General features: G+C 46.1%; 1 protein-coding gene across 12 annotated transcripts in view; it reads right to left on the reverse strand.

Annotated features, from left to right (window-relative positions):
• HDAC4 (histone deacetylase 4) overlaps positions 1–20,172 on the reverse strand; it is a 124,863-nt gene extending 104,691 nt beyond the window's left edge. For 6 of the 12 annotated variants that reach the window (XM_028704317.2, XM_028704303.2, XM_028704282.2 and 3 more), the window contains exon 1: positions 19,977–20,170. The gene's annotated coding sequence lies outside the window, so the exon portion shown is untranslated. Of the gene's footprint in view, positions 1–19,318; positions 19,476–19,976 lie in introns of those variants that run through there. The other 6 variants (XM_028704309.2, XM_028704288.2, XM_028704325.2 and 3 more) reach the window with 4 other exon arrangements.
• Positions 20,173–21,670: the final 1,498 nt, after the last annotated feature.

Genomic DNA, 21,670 nt, shown 5'->3' on the forward strand with positions numbered 1-21,670 from the left:
GCACCCTCAAACCCTTGCCATGGAAGCAAACCATCAACTGGCACCCGGGTGGGGAGGAATAAGAGCCTGTAGGATTAGGCCAATGGCTAATGGTGTAGTGGTTAAGAGCAGTGGACTTGTAATCTGGTGAACCGGGTTCGATTCCCTGCTCCTCCACACAGCCTCACGGAGTGTTTGTTGTGGGGGAGGAAGGGAAAAGGAGATTGTTAGCTGCTTTGAGACACCTTGGGGTAGTGATAAAGCGGGATAAAGGTAAAGGTAAAGGTACCCCTGCCCGTACGGGCCAGTCTTGACAGACTCTGGGGTTGTGCGCCCATCTCACTCAAGAGGCCGGGAGCCAGCGCTGTCCGAAGACACTTCCGGGTCACGTGGCCAGCGTGACAAGCTGCATCTGGCGAGCCAGCGCAGCACAAGGAACGCCGTTTACCTTCCCGCTGGTAAGCGGTCCCTATTTATCTACTTGCACCCGAAGGTGCTTTCGAACTGCTAGGTTGGCAGGCGCTGGGACCGAACAACGGGAGCGCACCCCGCCGCGGGGATTCGAACCGCCGACCTTTCGATCGGCAAGTCCTAGGCGCTGAGGCTTTAACCCACAGCACCACCCGCGTCCCCTATAAAGCGGGACATCAAATCCAAATTCTTCTTCTTCTTCTTCTTCTTCTTCTTCTTCTTCTTGTTAGCTGCTTTGAGACACCATGGGGTAGTGATAAAGCGGGATATCAAATCCAAATTCTTCTTCTTCTTCTTCTCCTCCTCATAGTGGTCAACTTATGGGAAGCAAGCAAGCAGGCCTTGAGCACAAGAGCACTATCCTCTTCTGCAGTTTTCAGCAACTAGTATTCAGAACATATGGCCTCCAAGCATGGAGATAGCCACTGTGGAAAGCAGCCATTGATAGGCTTGTTGTTAGCATCCATCTGTCTCAAGAGACGGAGTGCGCCTCTGGGGGTGAAGTCAAACTGCTGTTTTAGCAGCACCAAAGTGACCTCCCTGGGGTGCAAGTCTCGACAGAGTGTTTTGAAGTCCTGGGGTGCCCAGAAGACAAGACCACGCTCTCAGCCTCACTGAGGTGGTCCAAAGGAAAGCAGAGCAATAGGTTTGGCACCAGCTTGGCCAAACTGGAAGGAGGCGTACAAGACTCCACTCTGGATTTCTGTTGGGAAGAGCTTTCCAAACTGGGTGTCGTGACACAATAGTATGTCAGCTGCAAGGTGTCTGTGTTTCACGCGATTGCTCCCCATGCTTCTCTTGGGGCTGGAAAAAGGTGAGTTTAACCTCCAGTTTGCTAGTAAAACAGAAGTACTGTGTCACAAAATGATGCATGTCTTACAAGTGTGTCACCATGGTGTTATTTGCAAATGACACCTCACTAACAATCGAAAATCCATTGGAAAACATGCAGGTAATAGAGGCACATTTGAAAAAAATTGAAGAAATAACAGGGTTGTGAATTAATTGGTCCAAATCAGAGATGATAATATTTAACTACGATGAAGATGAAAAACGAAATTTTTTGAAAGAAATAAAAATTGATTTAAAGTTAAGAAATGGAATAAAGTACTTGGGAATAAATATAACATTAAATTTAGAAAATTTAAAGAGAATCTTAACAAATTAAAGAGGGAAATTAAGGAAAAGCTGGAGGAAGATAAGAAAATTAAGCTATTAACAATTAACAAAAAGATGAACAGGTCAAGTCGGTAATGATACACTGGGCGAGAGACTTGAGACATATTCAGATGGCAGATTGGGAAAGGTTATGGAAAACAGACCTGAAATTTACAGCCTTTTGTACTTTGAAAGAGAATTACATGAAAATGATGTACCGGTGGTATTTGACTCTGACTTAAGTTGGCAAAAATATATAGGACATATACAAATACCTTCTGGAAATGTAAAGAAAAAGAGGGTACCTTTTCACATATGTGGTGGACTTGTAAGGTGGTAAAAGCTTTCTGGGAGATGATATATAATGCAATTTTAAAAATGTTTAAAATACATTTTGTTTAAAAACCAGAAGCTTTTTTATTAAAAATTATAGGTACTGATATCCCAAAGGACCAGAAAAGACTTTTTATGTATGGAAGAACAGCCGGGCGGATGCTACTAGCCCAGAGATGGAAACAAGACAAAGTCCCTACCAGAGAAGAATGGCAAACCAAGCTGATGGGCTATGCCGAAATGGCAAAGCAGACTGGAAAACTCAGGAACCAAGAGGACAAAAACTTTACAAAAGAATGGGGGGGGGGATTTTTGTTACTTAAAAGACCACTGTGAGCAGATAGAAATACTAGCAGGATTTTGATTCCACTTGTAGTGTAATAATTACCATGGAAAATATAGATTGATATAATAAAGGGTCAGCAAACCTTTTCAGCAGGGGGCCAGTCCACTGTCTCTCAGACCTTGTGGGGGGGCAGACTATGTTTTTGGGGAGGGGGGAGGAAATGAACGAATTCCTATGCCCCACAAATAATCCAGAGACGCATTTTAAATAAAAGCACACGTTCTACTCATGTAAAAACACGCTGATTCCCAGACCGTCTGCAGGCCAGATTTAGAAGGCGATTAGGCCGGATCCGGCCCCCTGGCCTTCGTTTGCCTACCCATGTAATAGAGTATGGAAGAAGATGCAGTTTTAATGTTTAAAATGGGACTCCAGGGAGGGAGAGGGGGAAAGTCCTGATATTCAGAGAAATCTCTGTATATGGATATGCATCTGAATTTTTTAAAAATATAATTTTGTATTGTAAAACCAAATAAAAATGATTTCATAAAAAAATTAAGCTTTCATGGTTTGGAAGAATAGTGATAATTACAATGAAAATTTTGTCTACAATAAATTTTTTATTCAGAATGTTACCAATTAAGATATCGGGGACAGAGATAAAGGGTTGGCAAAGTATAATTAATAAATTTTTCAATGGGGATAAGAAAACTGGAATAGAAGATGGTATAAACCCCAGAAAACAGGTTTAATGGGTCTCTCCAACGTAAAGTTATATTATATATCAAATCAGCTAAGATATATCATAGATGGGATAACAGAACAAGGAGAGTTAGAATGGTTAGAGAGTGGTACACAGAAAGTGACAGAGAAGTTAGTGAATATATTTCTTATCAAACCAAATAGGCAATGGTAGCAGAATATTGAAAATCCCTTATTAAGAAACATCATTGGGATATGGGTGAAATATAAAGGAAAACTGATACCAGCAAATTCCCCACTAACTCTGGTGGTGATGATAGAAGATTTCCCAGGAAATTTTAAAAAGGAAATTGAAAAAGAAGCAAAAGAGAAAATTTAAAATAAAAGAATGGGTGGAGAAAATGAGAAGCAAAGAACAATTGGGAGAAGCTCTAACTGCACGAAGTAAAATAACTTGGTTTAGCTGTATACAACTGGAGCAATGGTCAAGGAACTGGTTAAGCAAAAACAGGAACTGCAAAGAATAGACAAAATTTGGGGGGAAATGATTATAAAAAGGGGAGATAAAGAAGAAATATAGTTATACAGTGGTGCCTCGCAAGACGAAAATAATCCGTTCCGCAAGTCTCTTCGTCTAGCGGTTTTTTCATCTTGAGAAGCAACCCTATTAGCGGCTTAGCGGATTAGCGCTATTAGCGGCTATTAAAAGCTTAGCGGCTTAGCGGCTAAAAGGCTATTAGCGGCTTAACGGCTTAGAAAAAGGGGGGGTGAGCGAAAAAAATCGCAAGACTCGCAAGACGTTTCCGTCTTGTGAAGCAAGCCCATAGGGAAAATCGTCTTGCGAAGCAGCTCAAAAACGGAAAACCCTTTCGTCTAGCGGGTTTTCCGTCTTGCGAGGCATTCGTCTTGCGGGGCACCACTGTAAAAGATGAAACCAGTGAAATGTATAAAATGTAAGTAGAAATGGAGGATCAGCAAGATCAATTAAAAGAGGGGTGGGAAAAGGAGACAACAGGGCAGATAGACTTACGGTAGTTTGGAGATGGTATTTAACACCAGTCAGATTAAATCAAATAAACAATGACTATTCGGTGTTATGTTGGAGGGGATGGCAGGAAACCAGGACTTATGTTCACACGTGGTGGGGGTGTAAATATTTACAAATTTTGGGGCAAAGGGTGTTTAAAGAGATAACAGAAATCACTGGGTTAAAGCTGACCAAAAGTCCAGAGGTAACATTATTATCAATTTACGATTGGATGGAAGGTTCGCAGGCTATGAAGGACTTGCTTACAAATTTATTGACAGCTGCACAAGTTATTATAGCTAGGAAGTGGAAGGGGCAAGGTGAATATAAAATGGAAGAATGGTATAAAGAAGTGTGGGATATAAATATTAATGATAAATGAACATGTGCTATTAAGGTAAGACGGGGAATACACAGGAGAAATTCTTTTGAAGAGATATGGAAGGTGTTTGTAGAATCTGTACTGTTAAAATAGAAAGGGATCAAACTATCGCAAGAGGTGTTAAATTTTTCGGAGGTTGGATAGTTACAATGGAATGGTCTTGGCGGTGGGGTGCACATTTTTATTCTTATTTATTATTATTACTTTGACAAAATAAAATTATAAAATGGGGGGGGGGGAGTTTGTCATCAACATGAAAAGTTTGGAAAGCTCTGGTGTAGGTGTTTTCTCCTTAGCCTCACCATATATATTATGGTGCTTAGGTCTAAGAACCAGGCCCTTTAAACCCAGCAGGAGGCCACAGCAATCCCCTCCCTCTCTGCTGTCCTGTTCCTCCTAAGTACCCTTTGGATAAGAGGCAAGAAAAGAATGGCATACGACTATACGGCAATTCTGACATCAGGGCATCCATGCCCAAGGCCCCTTGGGTCCTGAGGAGAGAAAAGAACATGCTCAGCTTCCTGTTTTCCAGACTTATAAACAGGTTCACCACAGGCATTCAGAACATGTCTGTGATCTGTAGAAACACCTGTTGATGTAGACTCCATTCTACTTACAGATTGGAGGATGTGGTTGGCTGACAGGGATTCTAGATGCTTCTCTGTCTAATCCAGAGAAGAGAGTGATATCTGGACCCCTGTCTATTTATCTCTGGGGCCTTGGTGGTCATATTGCCCATGAGAACATGGACATCTGTGGATTACCAGAGGTAAGAAATGGAGACGGACCAACCTTACTGCTTGCAGCTCCAGATAGTTTATCAGTCTTTCTGCCTCTTCCAGGCCCCAAGTTTAATGGATTTCCCCCCAAATGATTTTCACTGCCCATATGTATGTGCCCCTTAGTCTGAGAGCCACACATCCACAGTGATCTGGAGCACCTCCTGGAAGGAGACTTCCCTGTAGAGAGCTGCAGAGAGCTACCAGAGGAGAGAACACCTCACCCTTTTGCTCAGCTGAACTTTTAACATAGTGGTGGTGTACAATCTCTTATTGATAAAGGGAGGAAAGCCGACTGGAGCAGACTTGAATGGAACCGCACCCATGGGATGCACCCTATGGAAGCAATTATTGCTCCCTGGGCTAAATGGAAGATGTCTAGCCTTTGTGAAACAAGAACTACTCCCACCACCTTATGCAGTATGGAGATGTGTGCTTCCTTGGCAGACTCACCATGCCATCTGGGTGCTGATCACTGCTGCTAGATGTGTCATCTCCTGTAAAGCTCCTAGCTAACTCCTTTCCATATTTATCTGAAATCATGCTGGCAATCCTGTGTTGTGACATCCTGATGGTGGGCATGTGGGAGAGAGTCTGAGCACACAAGAATGCCAACCAGGTAAAGGAACATGTGGATACCTTGCCTTCTCAAATGTAGTACCACTGCCACCTATACCTTTGTAAACAGGCTTGGAGCAATGGTTAAACCAAATGAGAGAGCTGTATTGGTAGCATCTACTCGGGTAGACAGAGACACCTTCTGGAAATGCAATGGGTGAATCTGTATATATAGCTAGACTTCTGTCAAGTCCTGGAAGTACATGAAGTCCCCAGACTCAACGTTCTCCAGTAATGTCTGGAGAGTCTCCATCCAGAACTTTCTTATCAACAATCCAATGACCCACTTCAAATTCAATATGGTACTCTGGTCCCCCAACTTACTGGGAATAGCGAATAGAATCTGAGAATATGGCACAACTTCTGTTGCCTTGATGTCCTGAATATGCTTGATGACCTGTAGCGTCAGTTGATGTTTTTGACACTTGCAGGCCCTGGAGCAAGAAGCAAAGTGGTTAAGTATCCATCTGCTGATGCTCAGAATCCATTGCTCCATGGTGGAAGCCAACCACTGGTATGGGTGCCTGGTCATGCCTATTGCTGTTACTATTGTTGCCTTCCCTGCCAAACTGCCAGCCTGCCTGCCTGACCAGCTTTGGAGAAGGTAGTCTAGCTCTACCACTGCTGTCATGCAGCAAAGCCCTGTCCACCCTAGCAGGGCCTAGAACCTCTGCCATCCCTGGGAGCATAGCAAATCTTAACAGAATGAAAGGAGGAAAGGGTGCCCTTGCTTCCCCTCCAATCATCTCTTTGGTCCCTGGAGCAATGCTTTCCTCTTGTGACTAGCTTCCACCAAGACATAACCAAGCCCATCCCCAAAAAGTTTGCCCTCATTTAAGGGGTCACTGGAAAACTTCTCTTGGCCTTGACCTTTGCTTTCCAATTATTTAGTCATAGCTGCCTGCGCACAGCTACATCCATGATTATGGCCCTGACAAAGAACGGTAGTGCATCCACTGAAGTATGGCACGTTTGCACAGCTCCTGCAGTAAGTGGGTGCAGACAAACCTCAGATCCTGAAAACCCAGAAGTAAATGCTCCAGTTTCCGAACGTTTTTCAGAAGCTGAACATCCAACGCGGCTTCCACTTGAATGCAGGAAGCTCCTGCAGCCAATCGGAAGCCACGTCTCAGTTGTTGAACATTTTGGAAGCCAAATGGGCTTCCAGAACAGATTATGTTCAACAACCAAGGTTTGACTGTATCCACATATAGAAATTCCCAGGGGGAACTCACAGGAACTCAGTTCCGGCATCTCTGTTGGGTGCCATTGCCATTCTAAAAGAATGAGGGAGGTGTTCATGGTGAGTTCCAGCACCTCTTTTTCTAGAAAAAACAGCACTGGAAATTCCTGGAAATAGCACTGGAAATTCCGATATGAGAGCCTGTGCAAAGAGGAAGGAAGAGTTGTTTAGGTTCATGCCTGAAAGGTGTGTGGTCAGCCTCACTCTCAAGGCCAAAACTGTTTGCCTGAGATGTGAAACCAAGCCAACTCTTGTGGGGCTTTGACGGAGGACCTGCACTTGTATGGTGGCACTTATATACCTCAAAGACTTTCCAGCACCCTCTGGAACTCTGCCACTGGAGTGGGGGAGGAAAAATAGAAGGTAGCAGAAGAGGGCATTCCCCCCCCCCCAAGATGGTGGCCAAAGTAAGAAAAACATGGGGGCCTAATCTGATCAGTAGAATGGTTGGGATCTGGTAGGCTCTGCTTGTGTGTTCTGCTCCAGAATCAGCCTTCCCTTCAGGGTGTTCCGTTAAGTTTCAGCTAAGAGGGACCAACAGCCTCTTCTTGTTTCTTGCCTCATACTTATCTCATGTTGTTGTATTTAATTTCTCTCATTATGTTATTTTGTTATAGTTTTCTTTATTATTAAAGCTTAGTTTACATTTAAGTAAGCCACTTATTTTTCTCAAAGAAAAACATACTCTGCTGAGGAAAGGTGTCGAATGTCCTAAACTGGGTAAGTGAGGGGATATTTTCCCAGTTTGCTAGGAGGATTGATTTTGTTCATCACCTCCCAGCTCCACAACATCCACAGGGCTGCAGTCTGAGGGGTCACATACACCTGGATGCCCAGGAAGGGTCCACAACCTGTACCACTGTCTACAGCAGGGGGCACTTGCCAAGCCACGGGCATAAAGGCCCTGGATGAGACATCTAAGCAGCTCTAGGACAAGGCCTTTTTCTTCTGGGAGCAGGGATGCCAACTTGAATAAAATGAGGGGGGGAGGTAAGCCTCACCCTGCATAATTGACCACATGATGCGGCGCATGCAGCCACACACACCATTTGAATGGTAACACCATCAACTTGGGGGGCAGCGCCCCAATAGTTTATTGGGAGGACCAAAGACCCCTCAGCCCCTAGGAGTTGGCTCCTATGTGAGGGGAGGGATACCATGGCCAGACCCCCTCTCCCAAGTTCTCTGCTTACCAAAGCAAGGTGTTGTGTTGCCAGAGCCACCACTGAGGTGCACCTGGGCAGTGAGCCCCAGAGTCCCCTCCGCATGCAACCTGAGGCCGCTCCATGTCAGCAGATGAGTTAGCAAAGATGGTGGCGAGGTCAGGCTTTCCAATGCCTCAGCCCTCCAATCCCTTCCATTCTCCTCCACTCTTTTCTCTTTCTTTCTTTCTTTCTTTCTTCCCTCCCTCCCTCCCTCCCTCCCTCTTTCTCTTTCTCTCTCTCTCTCTCTCTCTCTCTCTCTCACACACACACACACACACACAAGCACTGCAGTGCAGTCCTAAGGTGGGAAGCAGGAGAAAGGCCAGGTGGCCAAATTTGGGGCGGGGATCAAAGCTCAAGGCTATCTTAGAGCTATGCAGAGAGCAACCTGCTGTAAAGTTGGTCAGGAAGTAAGTAACTAAATAAAAAAAAAAATATTATTATTATTTATACCCCGCCCATCAGGCTGGGTTTCCCCAGCCAATCTGGGCGGCTCCCAACAGAATTAAAAGCACAACACAACATCAAACATTAATAATTTCCCTAAACAGGGCTGCCTTCAGATGTCTTCTAAAAGTCAGATAATTGTTTATTTCCTTGACAGCTGTCCTGGACACAGAATTGACCTATGTCTCCATGGACAGCTGTGAGTCCAAAATGACTCCCAGACTGCGCACCTGGTCAGGGGCACCGTTACCCCATTCAGGACCAGGGAGTCCTCCACACCTGCACGTCCCATCCCCCCAAAACAGTACTTCTGTCTTGTCAGGACTCAACCTCAATCTGTTAGCTGCCATCCATCCTCCAACCGCCTCCAGACACTCACACACGACCTTCACCACCTTCACTGGTTCTGATTTAAAAGAGAGGTAGAGCCCAAACCCCCTGATGGTCTCTCCCAGCGGCTTCATATAGATGTTAAAAAGCATGGTGGTGAGAACGGAACCCTGAGGCACCCCACAAGAGAGAGCCCAAGGGTCCGAACACTCATCCCTCCACACCACTTTCTGGACACTTTCAGGAAGGAGCAGCTCCCAGCCCCTCTAGACGGTCCAGAAGGCTGTCATGGTCGATGGTATCAAACTGGGGAGAGGTCTCCTGACCCACTCAGATGACCTCTTCTCAATTTACTTCTTCCTGTGCAGTGGAGCAAGTGGGCAGGGACAACCATACATGGATCCCCTTCTCCATCTGCAGGAAATGTCAACTGATGCAACAGTGAAGTACTTTTGAGGGTTGAAGAGGTCTGTCTGACAAAGGGAGGGCAGAGAGGGAAAGGTCAGGCTTAATGAAAGGAATGGCTTTCTAAAACCATTCATTCATTTGAACATGATTATGTTCTCAAAGATTTCAAGCAAGGAAAACTCCCATTCCTACCTGGAGATGTCAGGGATTGAACCGGCACCTTCTGCAGACAAAGCAAATGCCCTACCACTGAGCCATGGGCCCTGCCCATATTTAGTTTAGATTTACACACACCTCAGCCAAATCATTCAACACAGTGGCTGCTGGTGATCACCCGGGCTAGAGGGAGCAGGGACAGAGACAGCATCCCAAAGAAGATTGATTGATCTTTATTACGGCCATTGGCCCGTTACACGACAGTTTCCCATGTCAACATATTATACTTAAACCTCCAGATTTAAAATCGCCAAAACTTACAAAAGACAAACAATAATCGAAGCAAAACAAAAACAAAAACCACCACCATACAAAAACAGAAACCACCATCATACATTACAATAAATATCAGGGATATCAATGGGGGTATCGCCTAAAACATAGATCATGGTTTAAAACAATGGTGATATCACCTAAAACATAGGTCATGGTTTAAAGGGGTTATCCGAATCACACAGGAGACCGTTTCTCTTCTTTAGGGATAGGACGCTGATCAGGAATCTGGCAACCATGAGTTAGGGGGTCATCATCAGTTAGTAGATATCTCAGTTTGGCTTCAATCGTATCATCGGCAATTCCCTTAAGATATTGAGCAAGAAACTTGCTCCTGGCCGGTAAGTGAAAAGCACAGTCAAGGATTATGTGATGCAACGATTCCGGTGCCCCACTATTACAATCACATAAGAGTGATATCTGTCCATTGGAGAATCTATTTCTCAGCACGTTCGATGGGAAGGTGTTGAATCTTGCCTTTACAAAGGCATATCTATGAGCTGAGGAAGTTAGGGAATTCAAATAGTTTGGGAGCCTTAAGAGGGGTAATAAACCAAGATTTAGAGGTGAGCAGGTACCATTGCCCAAGATCATTTTCTGCTGCAAGTCCATCTCCTCTAGCTTACAGGTTACTGTTCTTTTAGCTGGGACTATGTCCTGCTCTAGTAATTTGGATGGGGAGATTCCCATTGCCATTATTTTCAGCTGTAAATTTTTTACCCATGGGCTCTGGAAATCATCTCTCCACATACATTGTATCAAGTACAAGTTTGGGAGATTGTGCCATAGAGATAACCAGTGACAAAGTATGTGCTTCCACAGAGCATTTTCCAGGGATACAATATTGAGTTCCATGCGTAACGCTGTATTACTTACACAGTTGGGCAGTTTCAATATCCCTCTTAAAAACTGATTTTGAATGACCTCCAGGTGAGATAGGTTGGCAAAAGTCCCCCAGACTGAGATGGCATAAGCAATTGTCGGAATCACCTTGGCCTTGAAGACTTTCAACGCCGATGGGATATGAAGGGCCCCATCGGTGAAGAAGAATCGCAAGATCGCCAAGGAGATAGCTTTGGCTCTATTTGTAACATAGGCTACATGGGCCTTCCATCTGAGGTTATGTTGTAACCAAACTCCCAAATATTGGAATCTATAGACTTGTTCGATGACTCTCCCATCAATTCTCCAATTATGGAGTTTCCGGCTCTTTGAGAAAATCAGGATCTTAGATTTCCCATAATTAATTGTAAGGGAATTTGCGTTACAGTATGATCCAAAGATTTTTAGGGCCCTCCTGAGACCTACTCTAGAAAAGGAAAGAATGGCTGCGTCATCCGCATATAGTAACAAGGGGCAGCGATAAAGTGCTAGGCGGGGTGCATGAATCCTTTCTTGGGCCTCTATTAGGGGAGTCCTCATGTCACTTATGAACAAATTGAACAGGAGTGGAGCCAATATACAACCCTGTCGGACACCTCTGTTAATGGGAATTGAATTCGTGAGATCACCCTCCGGGGTGAATCTCACTCTGGCCGCTGAGTTCTCATGGAGTTTGATTATTAGCCAGAGAAGCCTTCTGTCGATGCCCCAGCGGGTGAGTTTTTCCCAGAGGATGCTCCTGGGGATACTATCGAATGCTGCCTTTAGGTCAATGAATGCCACACAGAGTTGGCCACCCTTTGGGGTGGAATATTTCCAGGCAAGATGCTGTAAAATTAGAATATGATTAATTGTTGACTGTTTTGGGCGGAATCCAGCTTGTTCGGGCCCAATTAATTTTGTCTCTTCGGCCCATTGGATAAGTCTGTTCAACAGGGAGCGGGCATACAGTTTCCCCACTATTGAGAGCAGGCTGATGTTCCTGTAGTTCCCCGGGTCGTCTGGAGAGCCCTTTTTGTGGATGGGAACGATGACGGCGTCCTTCCATACTTCCGGAATCTTTCCAGAGTTGTTAACTGCATCGAAGATGTTCGCCAGGACCTTGGCCCACCAGTCCGCGTGGTATTTTATAGCTTCTGCCGGGATCAGGTCTGGCCCAGGCGGCCCAAAGAAGGCTAGGCAGGAATAACAATAGGCAAGAACACTGCAAGGTGCAAGGCTACAGAGATTCACGTTAAGAGTAAACCCACTGAGCATAGTGGGACTTCTGGGTAAAATGCATAGGGCTGCTAGTAATTATAGTATAAACAAACATTACATCTAGTGAAAATGCAATAATCTTATACAGTCCAGCAAACATGACCTCAAAAAACAGTGTTATTTTACAACCCGGCGCTATAAACGTTTACTCACAAATGAGCCTTGTAGAATGCATTAGGACTTGCTCCCAAGAAAGCGCATATTGAATGGCCATTTTAGGATTCTCTTCTTTCTACTGGTCCTGTTCTTCTGCCTTTAAGAGCAGTTTGCAATGCAGAAATTAAGCAGGCGAAGCTCTTCACGGCATGGCTACTGGTACTCATAGGAGAAGAAACAGTAAAAAAACTGGCAATTCTGCTGCCAGCTATATAGTCTAGAAAGATGCCAGAGGTCATAAAATTGCAGGGACAAGTATGATTACCACCTTTTCTCTGCACAAAACTACTGCACCTTTAACTGCCACAGCGGAGGCAGATCCTCAACAGGTGTATCTTTCCTAAGAATGAAGATTCAACCAAATTTGAGAGGCTGCTCCAGGCCTTGCAATGCATTCACGAAATTTTAACAGCCACAGTTCTGTTGCCAAACCCCATTTCAGGGCATGCAAACTTGTCAGACCCAAAGCCAATTAATTTAAGACCAACGGAGTGTGCAAGCCAACAAAACAAAAACACATACAAAAAACAAAGCTACAAAATGCCATTTCAGGGCAATCAAAGACGTCCCCTCTCACATCCAAAGCATTAAGAGTAAGGAAGGAAAGGGGAGAGGAGATTAAAACTATATTGTTGCTGCTGGTCTGGTTCTGAGAACTCCCAGGGTTGCTACTACTGCTTTCATGGGAGTCACAGTGCTTGAAGTCAGTGTTAGAAACTGAGATATGAAAGCTAGGAGCTAAATGGCACCTTAAACCTAGGTTATGGGAACAACAATGGAATGTCTACAAGAATACAAAGCTGAAAATGAATGAACCGCAGCTAAAATATTATGTTCATTTTTCACATGGTCTAGTCCTTCCCCCGCCCACCCCCCCTAATATTCTTAAGAGGGTCTCTTCTCCAGGCTTCAGAGAGTAGCTGGAAGTGGGGAAGCAGAAAAAGTCCTCCTTTCCTTCCACTCTGCAGTTTTAATTTGAAATCTTAGGTGCAGAACTGCGCCCAGAGCTCAGAAACTGCTCGTGCTAATGAAATTCCCTGTCACAAAATGTGCCTAGAACAACAGGAGTTTCGAACACTGCTTGAAATTAAATGGTTGTGGATGTTAATCACAGACACAATTTATGCCAAAAACTTTTTCCTCATGATTAATGTAAATATCTGTGCCCTGATTGGCTAGGTGCCACCAATCACAAGGAAGTAAGTCTATTTAGAAGACTGGCAAGTCTTGTTGCCATCCTGAACACTATTTTTCAATGGGAATTGCTTGAAGAAACCTATTTTTCTGGAGCAGGGCCAGGCTCAGGCCACAGCAACGCAGACTCTTGGAAGGCAGAGAGAGCAGAAAGTGAATGATTGTAACTTGAGTGGCAGAAACAGCAAGTGGGGACAGGCTTCAGGGTGGGGGCTTCCACTGGTGCTTCACTGCCCCTTATATCCTTATCCATTCCTTCTTGGGGGGGACAGGACAGGGGGCTGAGTTTGTAGCCAGATGGAAAATGAGTGGATTGAGAGCTAACTGAATAGGAGTTGATTCTTCGTTTGGAAGAATTGGGTATGTGCCTCCAACCCACAGCAATGATTCTGCATCTAATAACACCCAACCATAGTAGCTATTTCCTCAAATGGTTGGTTGTTGGATCAAAGTATGCCATGTAGGAGAAAGACATTAGAAAGCTGAAAATGGTTGTGTAATTTTGTGTTTGTGAACAGCCAGTAAACAGCCTATATTCAGTGGTTTATATAAATAGAATTAGGCATCTTCTGTTTAGTCATGGCAGCTGTCCTAGGGGTTCCTGAAGGGCCAGTCTTGTGGCCCATGTTGTTTAATATCTATATTAAACTAAGCCACTGGGTGTAGTCATCAGGAAATTTAGAGCAAAGTGCCATCAAAATGCTAATAACACCCAGCTTATGGTATCAGAGGAGGCAGTGATGGTTCTGAATTGGTGTGTGGATTAATGGGCTAAATGTATATCCATAAACTGAAACTGAATTCAAATAAGATGCAGGTCCTGTGGGTGGTTCTGAAGTCTGTGCTATGATGTGGTTGCACACTCTTTAAAGGAGCAGGTTGGAAGTTCAAGGTGCTCCTAGAACAATCGTTGTCAGTTGAAGTCCAAGTGACTTCAGTGGCTAGGAGCATCTAGCACACCCATTTCTGCACAGGGATAGCCTGGTACTATAATTCATGCTCTGACTAATGTAATGCACCTACATGAGGCTGCCCTTAAAGACAATCCAGAAGTTGCAAACTTGTGCGAGATGTGGCATCCAGAGTGCTGACAGGAACAGCAGGTCAGCTGCAATATAATTCATTCTCTAACAGCTGCACGGGTTGGCAGTCGTCTTCTAGGTCCAATTCAAGGTGCTTATCTTGACATTTAGCACCCCAGACAACTGGGGCCCAAATATCCGAGGAAATAGCCTTCCTCCATATCATCATACCAATGTATTAAGCTGAACAGATGAGGCTCTGCTGGTGGTCTGTTAAATGAGATGTGTATTGCGAGGGCCCATGAAGAGTTTTTTAGTTGTGGCTCTCCATCTGTGCATCTTGCTCCAACTTCTTATTCATTTACACATCAGAAAAAAACTCACCTTTTATGTGTGGCTTTTAGAGGCTGAGTTAAGTCATTTTTAAATTATGATACTATCATTTATGTATTTATTTTGTTTATTTTCATAAAACGTAGGCACTGCTTGATTGTTAAAAAGTATTTGAACAGGGATTACAAAAAAAGAACAATAAAATCAAGAAAGGTTTGTAATACTTTAAACATACGAAAACCTAAAATACTAAAACAAGTTAAAATTCACAGCAATTTTCTACATAATCTGGGTAGGCTTGTCTCAACAATGTTTTTAGCAGGCGCCAAAAAGAATACAGTGAAGGCACCTGCTTGATATCAATAAGCAAAAAGCTCCAAAGTGTAGGTGCTGCCACACTAAACAACTGAGTTTTTACAAACGTGAAATGGTCATTATGAATAGTACCAGTGTAAACTCCGAAGTAAAGCTCTAGGAAAAGAATTGGAAATGCAGCTAATTTCACTCTAATGCAGGTTGTGCACAAATCCTACTGTAGGACTGGACAAGTTTCTGGAGCCAACTCAGCGGTGAGTTGATATTGCTTTCTAGGATCTGGAGTTGTGGTCAGGGTGGATAAAAATAAATGATTTTTTTTATATTTTAAAAAAATCAGACTTTTTTTATTTAAATCAGATCTTTTTTATTTAAATTGGATTTTTAAAATAAAATGCTTTTGGAGGAAAAAAACTTTCTAAAGATAGGTTTCTGTTTAAGTTGCATTATAGTCCAAAGGCTATTCATCAAGAAATAAGGATTTGTTTTAAGTTTTTCATGTGTGCTGAAACTCAGTCTAAGGTTTTTTTTTAAAAAAAAATGCTTAACCGCATCAGTTAACAAACATGGATACATATGCTATAATGTTTTTTCAGTTAAATAAATTGTTTACCGTATTTTTCGCCCTATAGGACGCACCGGCCCATAGGATGCACCTAGATTTGGGGGGGGGATAAAGGGGGGGGAAATTATTATTTTTTCCCCCAGGCGCGGGGAAAGCCCGAGCTTCCCCCGACGCCAGCCCCCAGAACGGGACCCAGAGCGATGCCGAAGCTGCGTGCAGCTTTGGTATCGCTCTGGGAGCTTGCGGTGCTGGAGGAGGGGGAAGCCCTCCGCCAGCCTTCTAACCAAGTCGGGGCACAGCAGGAAAGGCATGCTGCGCCTCCCGCTGTCCCCCGAGTTTGCGGGGCTGGCGACGGGGAGGAGCAGGCTTCCCCCCCCCCTGCCAGCCTTCTAACCAAGTCGAGGGACAGCGGGAAAGGTGCGCTGCGCCTCCCCGCTGTCCCCCGAGCTTGTGGGGCTGGTGGTGGGGCTCTCCAGAAGCCTGGAGAGCGAGAGGGGTCAGTGCGCACCAACCCCTCTCGCTCTCCAGGCTTCAGCAAAAGCCTGCATTCGCCCCATAGGACGCACACACATTTCCCCTTCATTTTTGGAGGAGAAAAAGTGTGTCCTATAGGGCGAAAAATACGGTAAATTGTTACTAAGGAAATGATTATTTTTCTCCTTCCAATAAAGTACAGCAGAAAAGTTGTCCAAATATAAACAGTTAACTTATTAAACCTCACAATAATTTCATAATTATCTGTCTATGTATTTCTAATAGTATAACAAATCAGTAATTTTTTATATAACTGTAAAAACTACTCTGAAAATTTATTATTCCAAAAATGAAACTTTCATCTGGTTGTAAATATAAATATTAAGATTATACCAGCAGGAATGTCTTTCTGTAACCTCCCCCCCCCCCCCATTTAAATCACGTCTTAATTTAATTTGCAATTTATAATGATTTGATTTAAATCAAATATACCCTGGTTCTGGTACATTAAAATGTCAGTTATTAACTCTGGCTCCTATATTTTGGAGATGGCTCTTAGATTTGGACAAGATTTGTCCAGGCCATTATACTGAACTTAAGAGGATTTAAGACATTCTCTCTCTTTTTACTTTCAAAAATGATTTGCCATGCAGTTAGTTGTTCGAACTTTTAAACCAAACTTTATACAAATTCATGCTGTAATATTCTGCATTCCACTTCAGTTTGCTGCTTCAGGGAGCAATGTACAGTTTGGAGTGTGAATGCAAGTGCATGTATAATTGAGAACTACCAATTATGTTCAAAACTTATGGTAGAAAACAACTACTATCATGTTTAAACAGCCCATAAAATTTTAATGCATTTTCTTTTCAAAAACCAATAAAAGTCAATATTAAAATGCTAAACCTGCCAGTTTACAATCAGAGTTAAGGCTCCCACAATGCCCAAAAATCAGAAGACAAGCCTAGTGCCTTCATATACATGCCCCATGATCAGCAATGATGTTGTGTAATGTCACAAACTGTGCTTGCTTCCAATTTACTTTCCGCATATTAATACTCTTATTTGGTCTTTCAGGGTGAAATCCAGATGAAGAACCAGTAAATATGTCCTATGCTGTCCTCTTCCTGTTACCTCATGAAGTATCCAAGCCTTACTATATTGCTAGAAAAATCATTCTTGGGGTTGACTGTCTTGTTTCCATCAGGAGCTGACAGGATGGGTTTAAGAGTGGGAAATGTGGACTCTTCTCAGAATCAGTAGGGGCAAAACTGGCATGGCTGCTAATGACTTGGAGTATAGTGTGTATAGCTGTGCTTCCTAGCTGCAACAGATAGTTGTGTCAGTAATGAAAAGTGTCAAAGCCAATTTTGAAAATGGTCCACCTGTTTCATAGATTTTAAAGAGACAATAAGAAAAAGTGCATATTGACAGTGTTGAGAGGTGAGCATACCGATTTTGAGCAAGAACAGGTTACTTAATTATTTATGTTTCAGTGCATTTGTGCAATGCCTCTTCTCTAAAAGTTGCTCACAGGACCTTACAAAAAATATCAGGTTAGACAACTGAGTTCACAAATCTTTTCTCATACATCTTTTCTGTTGCAAAGTGCTGCTGAAAGTGCAACCTGAAGAAAAGAAGACGCACACTGGAAAATAATTCTTGACCCCTTCTTCTCTGCTGTAACACCATACCACCCAGTCCATTTCATCCCCACCAAACATCTCAGGTTCCAAAGCAACCCCAGATATTTTACAGCATATCTACAGCTGGAAATATTAATATGGTGATGAATGAACATTTTTATCGTTCATCTCGCAGTTCCAAATCCAGAAAAAGAAACCTAAACTCTTGTGTCCTTCATTCTTACAGTAATAACACACAGAAGCCTACTCTGGAGTAAGACAGCATGAGAACTGTGCAAGGTACTAAAAAATTGCCCTCACCATCCTGCCAGCTCCTGATGTAAGAAACGAAGAGGCACAGGTCAACCCTATGTCTGCACTTTGCTTGCCCTGTGCCTAGAAAGCACAGTTCCAAGGTTTTCTGCTTGTCCCATGCTTTCTACACGCAGGTCTAAAAAGCTTTTCGCTTGCCCCACCACTTTCCCCAGGAAAACCCACTCTAACAATGAATCAGAGCAAATGTCAATCCACAAAAAATCCAACTTACATATGCTCCAATTCAGTGATAAAGAGTGGGTTTTCACGGGGAAAAGAGGTGGGGAAAGTGGAAGTGTGGATGAGCCCTAGGGCTCAAATGCTTCATAACGGGATACAGATCCAGGACAATATTGTTGTTTCTCCCAGGCATTCCCTCCTGCCCATCTGTATCTGAGCCTGAAAGACCAAGGTAAAGCAAGATTACGTTGAGAACAAGTTGTAAGCAAGCACAACCTGTGACACGGCACAGCAAGAACAGACAGTTTTAACCCAAACCGGGGGTGGGAGGGAGAGAGAATCATTAAATACATATGACTGATATAAGACTGTTTCTTACGCATATCTCATGTCAGATCAGTGGCCCATCTTGCCCGACACTGTCTAGTTCAACAGGCAGCGGCTGTTTAGAGCCCTGTTTCCAATTAAAAAGGATCTCGGGTGATGCCAGGAATTGAGCATGAAACCTTATGCAAGCAAAGCTCCATTAATGAACCAAGATACATGGAGAATATAACTGTAGAGCGGGAAGGGGCGCCAGGGCCATCTAGTCAACCCCGCTATGCAGGAATCTCAACTCAAGCATCTGTGAGAGACGGTCGTCCAAGCTCTGCTTCAAAACCTCCAAGGAAGGAGAGGTGGAAAAGATGCTCGAATCCGTAAACAAGCCTCATATGTAAAAGTTGAAAGCACTTTCCCAGCAACAAAAACTCTCGTCTTCTGGCTGCTATAGCCTTTTCCCAATCGCCCTGCCAGGGGAGACTCGGGGCTCCAAAGGCAGGAGAGATCAGGCAAGGAAACCCTCAGCTCTCACAGACAGACACGCGCGCCTACTTCAGGCGTCCAAAGGCCCGGGAAGCTCTGGCAGCGCAACTGCCCTCTTGGCCGCCCCAGCCTCGCACGGCCGGACCGGGACCACCTTGTGGCGGGGCCTGCGGAGCCAGCAAGAGCTGCCTCTCGAGGGGACCGGCCGCCCTTCGCCTCCCCTTCCCTCCGCCGCCTGGGCCGGGAGGGCGGACGCCGCCCAGCCTCGCCCCATGGGCGTCTCCGCGCCGCAGCCGCCGCATCTCTCGCGCCGCCCGTCCCCCGTTAGAGACTCACCCTCGGGCGCCTCGGGAGGGGCGAGGCGGGCGCGGCTCCTGGACCACTCGCCCTCAGTCGCAAGCAGGGATCTCTCGCTGGGGATCAATGAAGAGGCTCCGGCAGCCCCGGGGCGGGCCAAGGGCGGCTCCCTCCCCTCCGCGCCCAGGGAAAGCGCGCCGGGGCGGCACGGGGCGGGGGGGGGCAAGGCCGGCGCAGGTGTCGATCAAGGACCCCAAGGCCCGCCCTCCCCCCCTCCTCAGCCCAGCGTGGGGGGCACAGGAGACGGTGGCTCAAAAGCGCCCGCCAAGGCAGCAGGCGGGGCCCTGATTGGCGCTCCCAGGCGTCAGTCACCCCACCACACACACACACACACACACGGGACGTCCATTCACCCCCCCCCGCAGGCCGCGTCCCCCCCGCCCGCCCGCGGCCCGTGAAATCGGGGGAGCGAAAAAGGCGGCAGGCGAAAGCCGCTCATCTCTTTCAAACGGGCGGCGGGGGGGGGGGGGGCAGCGCATCATCGCCGCCCGACCTGAGGAACACAACTCCTGAGGGGAATAATAACAATAACCATCCTCATCCATTCCCCCCCCCCCCGAGAAGAACTGCCCCCCTCCGCCAAGGAGGGAGGGAGGGAGGAGGGTCCGGGGGAAGTGGCGCCGCCGCTTACACTGACCTGCGTGCGAAGACCGAGGGGCGAGGGGGGGGCGGAGGCAGCGAGGGACCCTCACGGAGGCGGCGGCGGCGAGGAGGAGGCAGGAGGGACACGCGCCCGGCGGGCCCTTTGGCGCTGGCACAGCGGTGCGCGCGCCGCCAACGGAATCAGCCCGTGACGGCACCCGCCATCTTGGAGTTTTCGGATGGAAAATCACGTGGTCCAAAATCCGCTTGAGATATATATATATATATTTATATATTTATATATATATATATATATATATTGCTTCCATAAGCCAATCAGGCAGCGGCGCTATTAATAGCCCCGTTTCCCTTTTTCTTCCTCTCCCCCCTCCCTGAAAAAATAAAACATCCCCGCCCCCTCCGCACCGGAAGTGGAGTGGAGGCAAGCTCGGCAGGCGCGGGGCTGCGCCGGGAGCGGGAGGCGCGTCCCCGAAGCCGCCCAAGACGGGGCTCCGCATCTCGGCGGGCGGGGGGGGGTCCTTTCCGACACACACGAGCGCGCGCAGACGGGGGGGGCCGACGGGCAGCTCCAGGCCTCCCCCCCCCCCCGCCTCGCCCGGGGAATGCGGGTCCCTCGCTCTCCCCCCCCCCCCGCGGAGCCGAGCTCAGGGCCGCCCCCCCCCCCGCCAGGCCAGGTGCGGGGGCCTCCTTTCCCAGCCGCCTGCCTCCCACCTGGGACCCCGGATCTCGCCCAGGGCCCGAGCGAACTCGCAGCTCTGGTACAAAAACAGCATAAATGTGCAAGTGTATATTGTGAGGACAGAGACCTACGTTGGTTTCCTACTCAGCAAATGCATTGAGGAGGCTATATAAATTATTATTCTCACGTATCACTGGAGATAGAACCCATCTGGGTTTTCCATCTAAGGTACAAAATGCCTTGAATTTTCCCACAAACAAAATAAAACAGTCTTTACAATCATTCTTAATATCATTTTAATTACATTGCGTAAAATCACGCCTCGACTTCCTTCCTTCCCAGTTGTGGTTTTCTTAATAGACATCTTAATATACATCTTCTCTTCATTTCTATACATTTCTAGAGACAGCACAGCGCGGGGGTGGGGGTGATTTCCCTTTCGCGCCTGCCACTCCGTCCCGCTCTCGGGCCTTTAAAAAAAACCCCGAGAAAACAGGGGAGCAGCTGTGGCGCCGCTGGGTGCCCGTCCCCCAAGGATGATCCCCTTGAGGTTTGGTGGTGCGCAGTGCCCTTGCGCCACCCCCAGAGCCCCCGTGCCGCTTGGAAATCCTCAGAGAGGTTTTTCCGCGCTTCTACGATGTCCGCGGTTAAACCAGAAGTCTCGGAGTCTTCTTTTGCTTGCCACGCCTGCGGGATCTCTTCCGGCCACCGCTGCCAATGACCGATCTTAAATACTTGGGGTCGGTGAGATTCGGCAATTGTGGCACCTTGCGCCTGCTGGACCTCCTGAGCGGAGCGGGTTGTGTCTTGCTCCTCGTGAAGTAGGGTGAAATGTGAGGAGTGTTGCAAGCCGGTGCAGAGGCAGAAGGTCTGGCCGAGGTGGTAGAGGACGGCTTCTCTGTCTGGGGCTTCTTCTTAACCCAGTAGAACACCATTATCATACGCCTCTTGGATGGGTTGGACATGCTGAAGAAGGTGCTGGAGGCCCAAAGACCCGGGTAACTTCAAAGCGGTGGACGCAACAGGCAGTTCCCTATCAATGGTGCCAA

The sequence above is a fragment of the Podarcis muralis genome, chromosome 1 (genome assembly GCF_964188315.1).
Source record: "Podarcis muralis chromosome 1, rPodMur119.hap1.1, whole genome shotgun sequence".
Lineage (NCBI taxonomy): Eukaryota > Metazoa > Chordata > Lepidosauria > Squamata > Lacertidae > Podarcis > Podarcis muralis.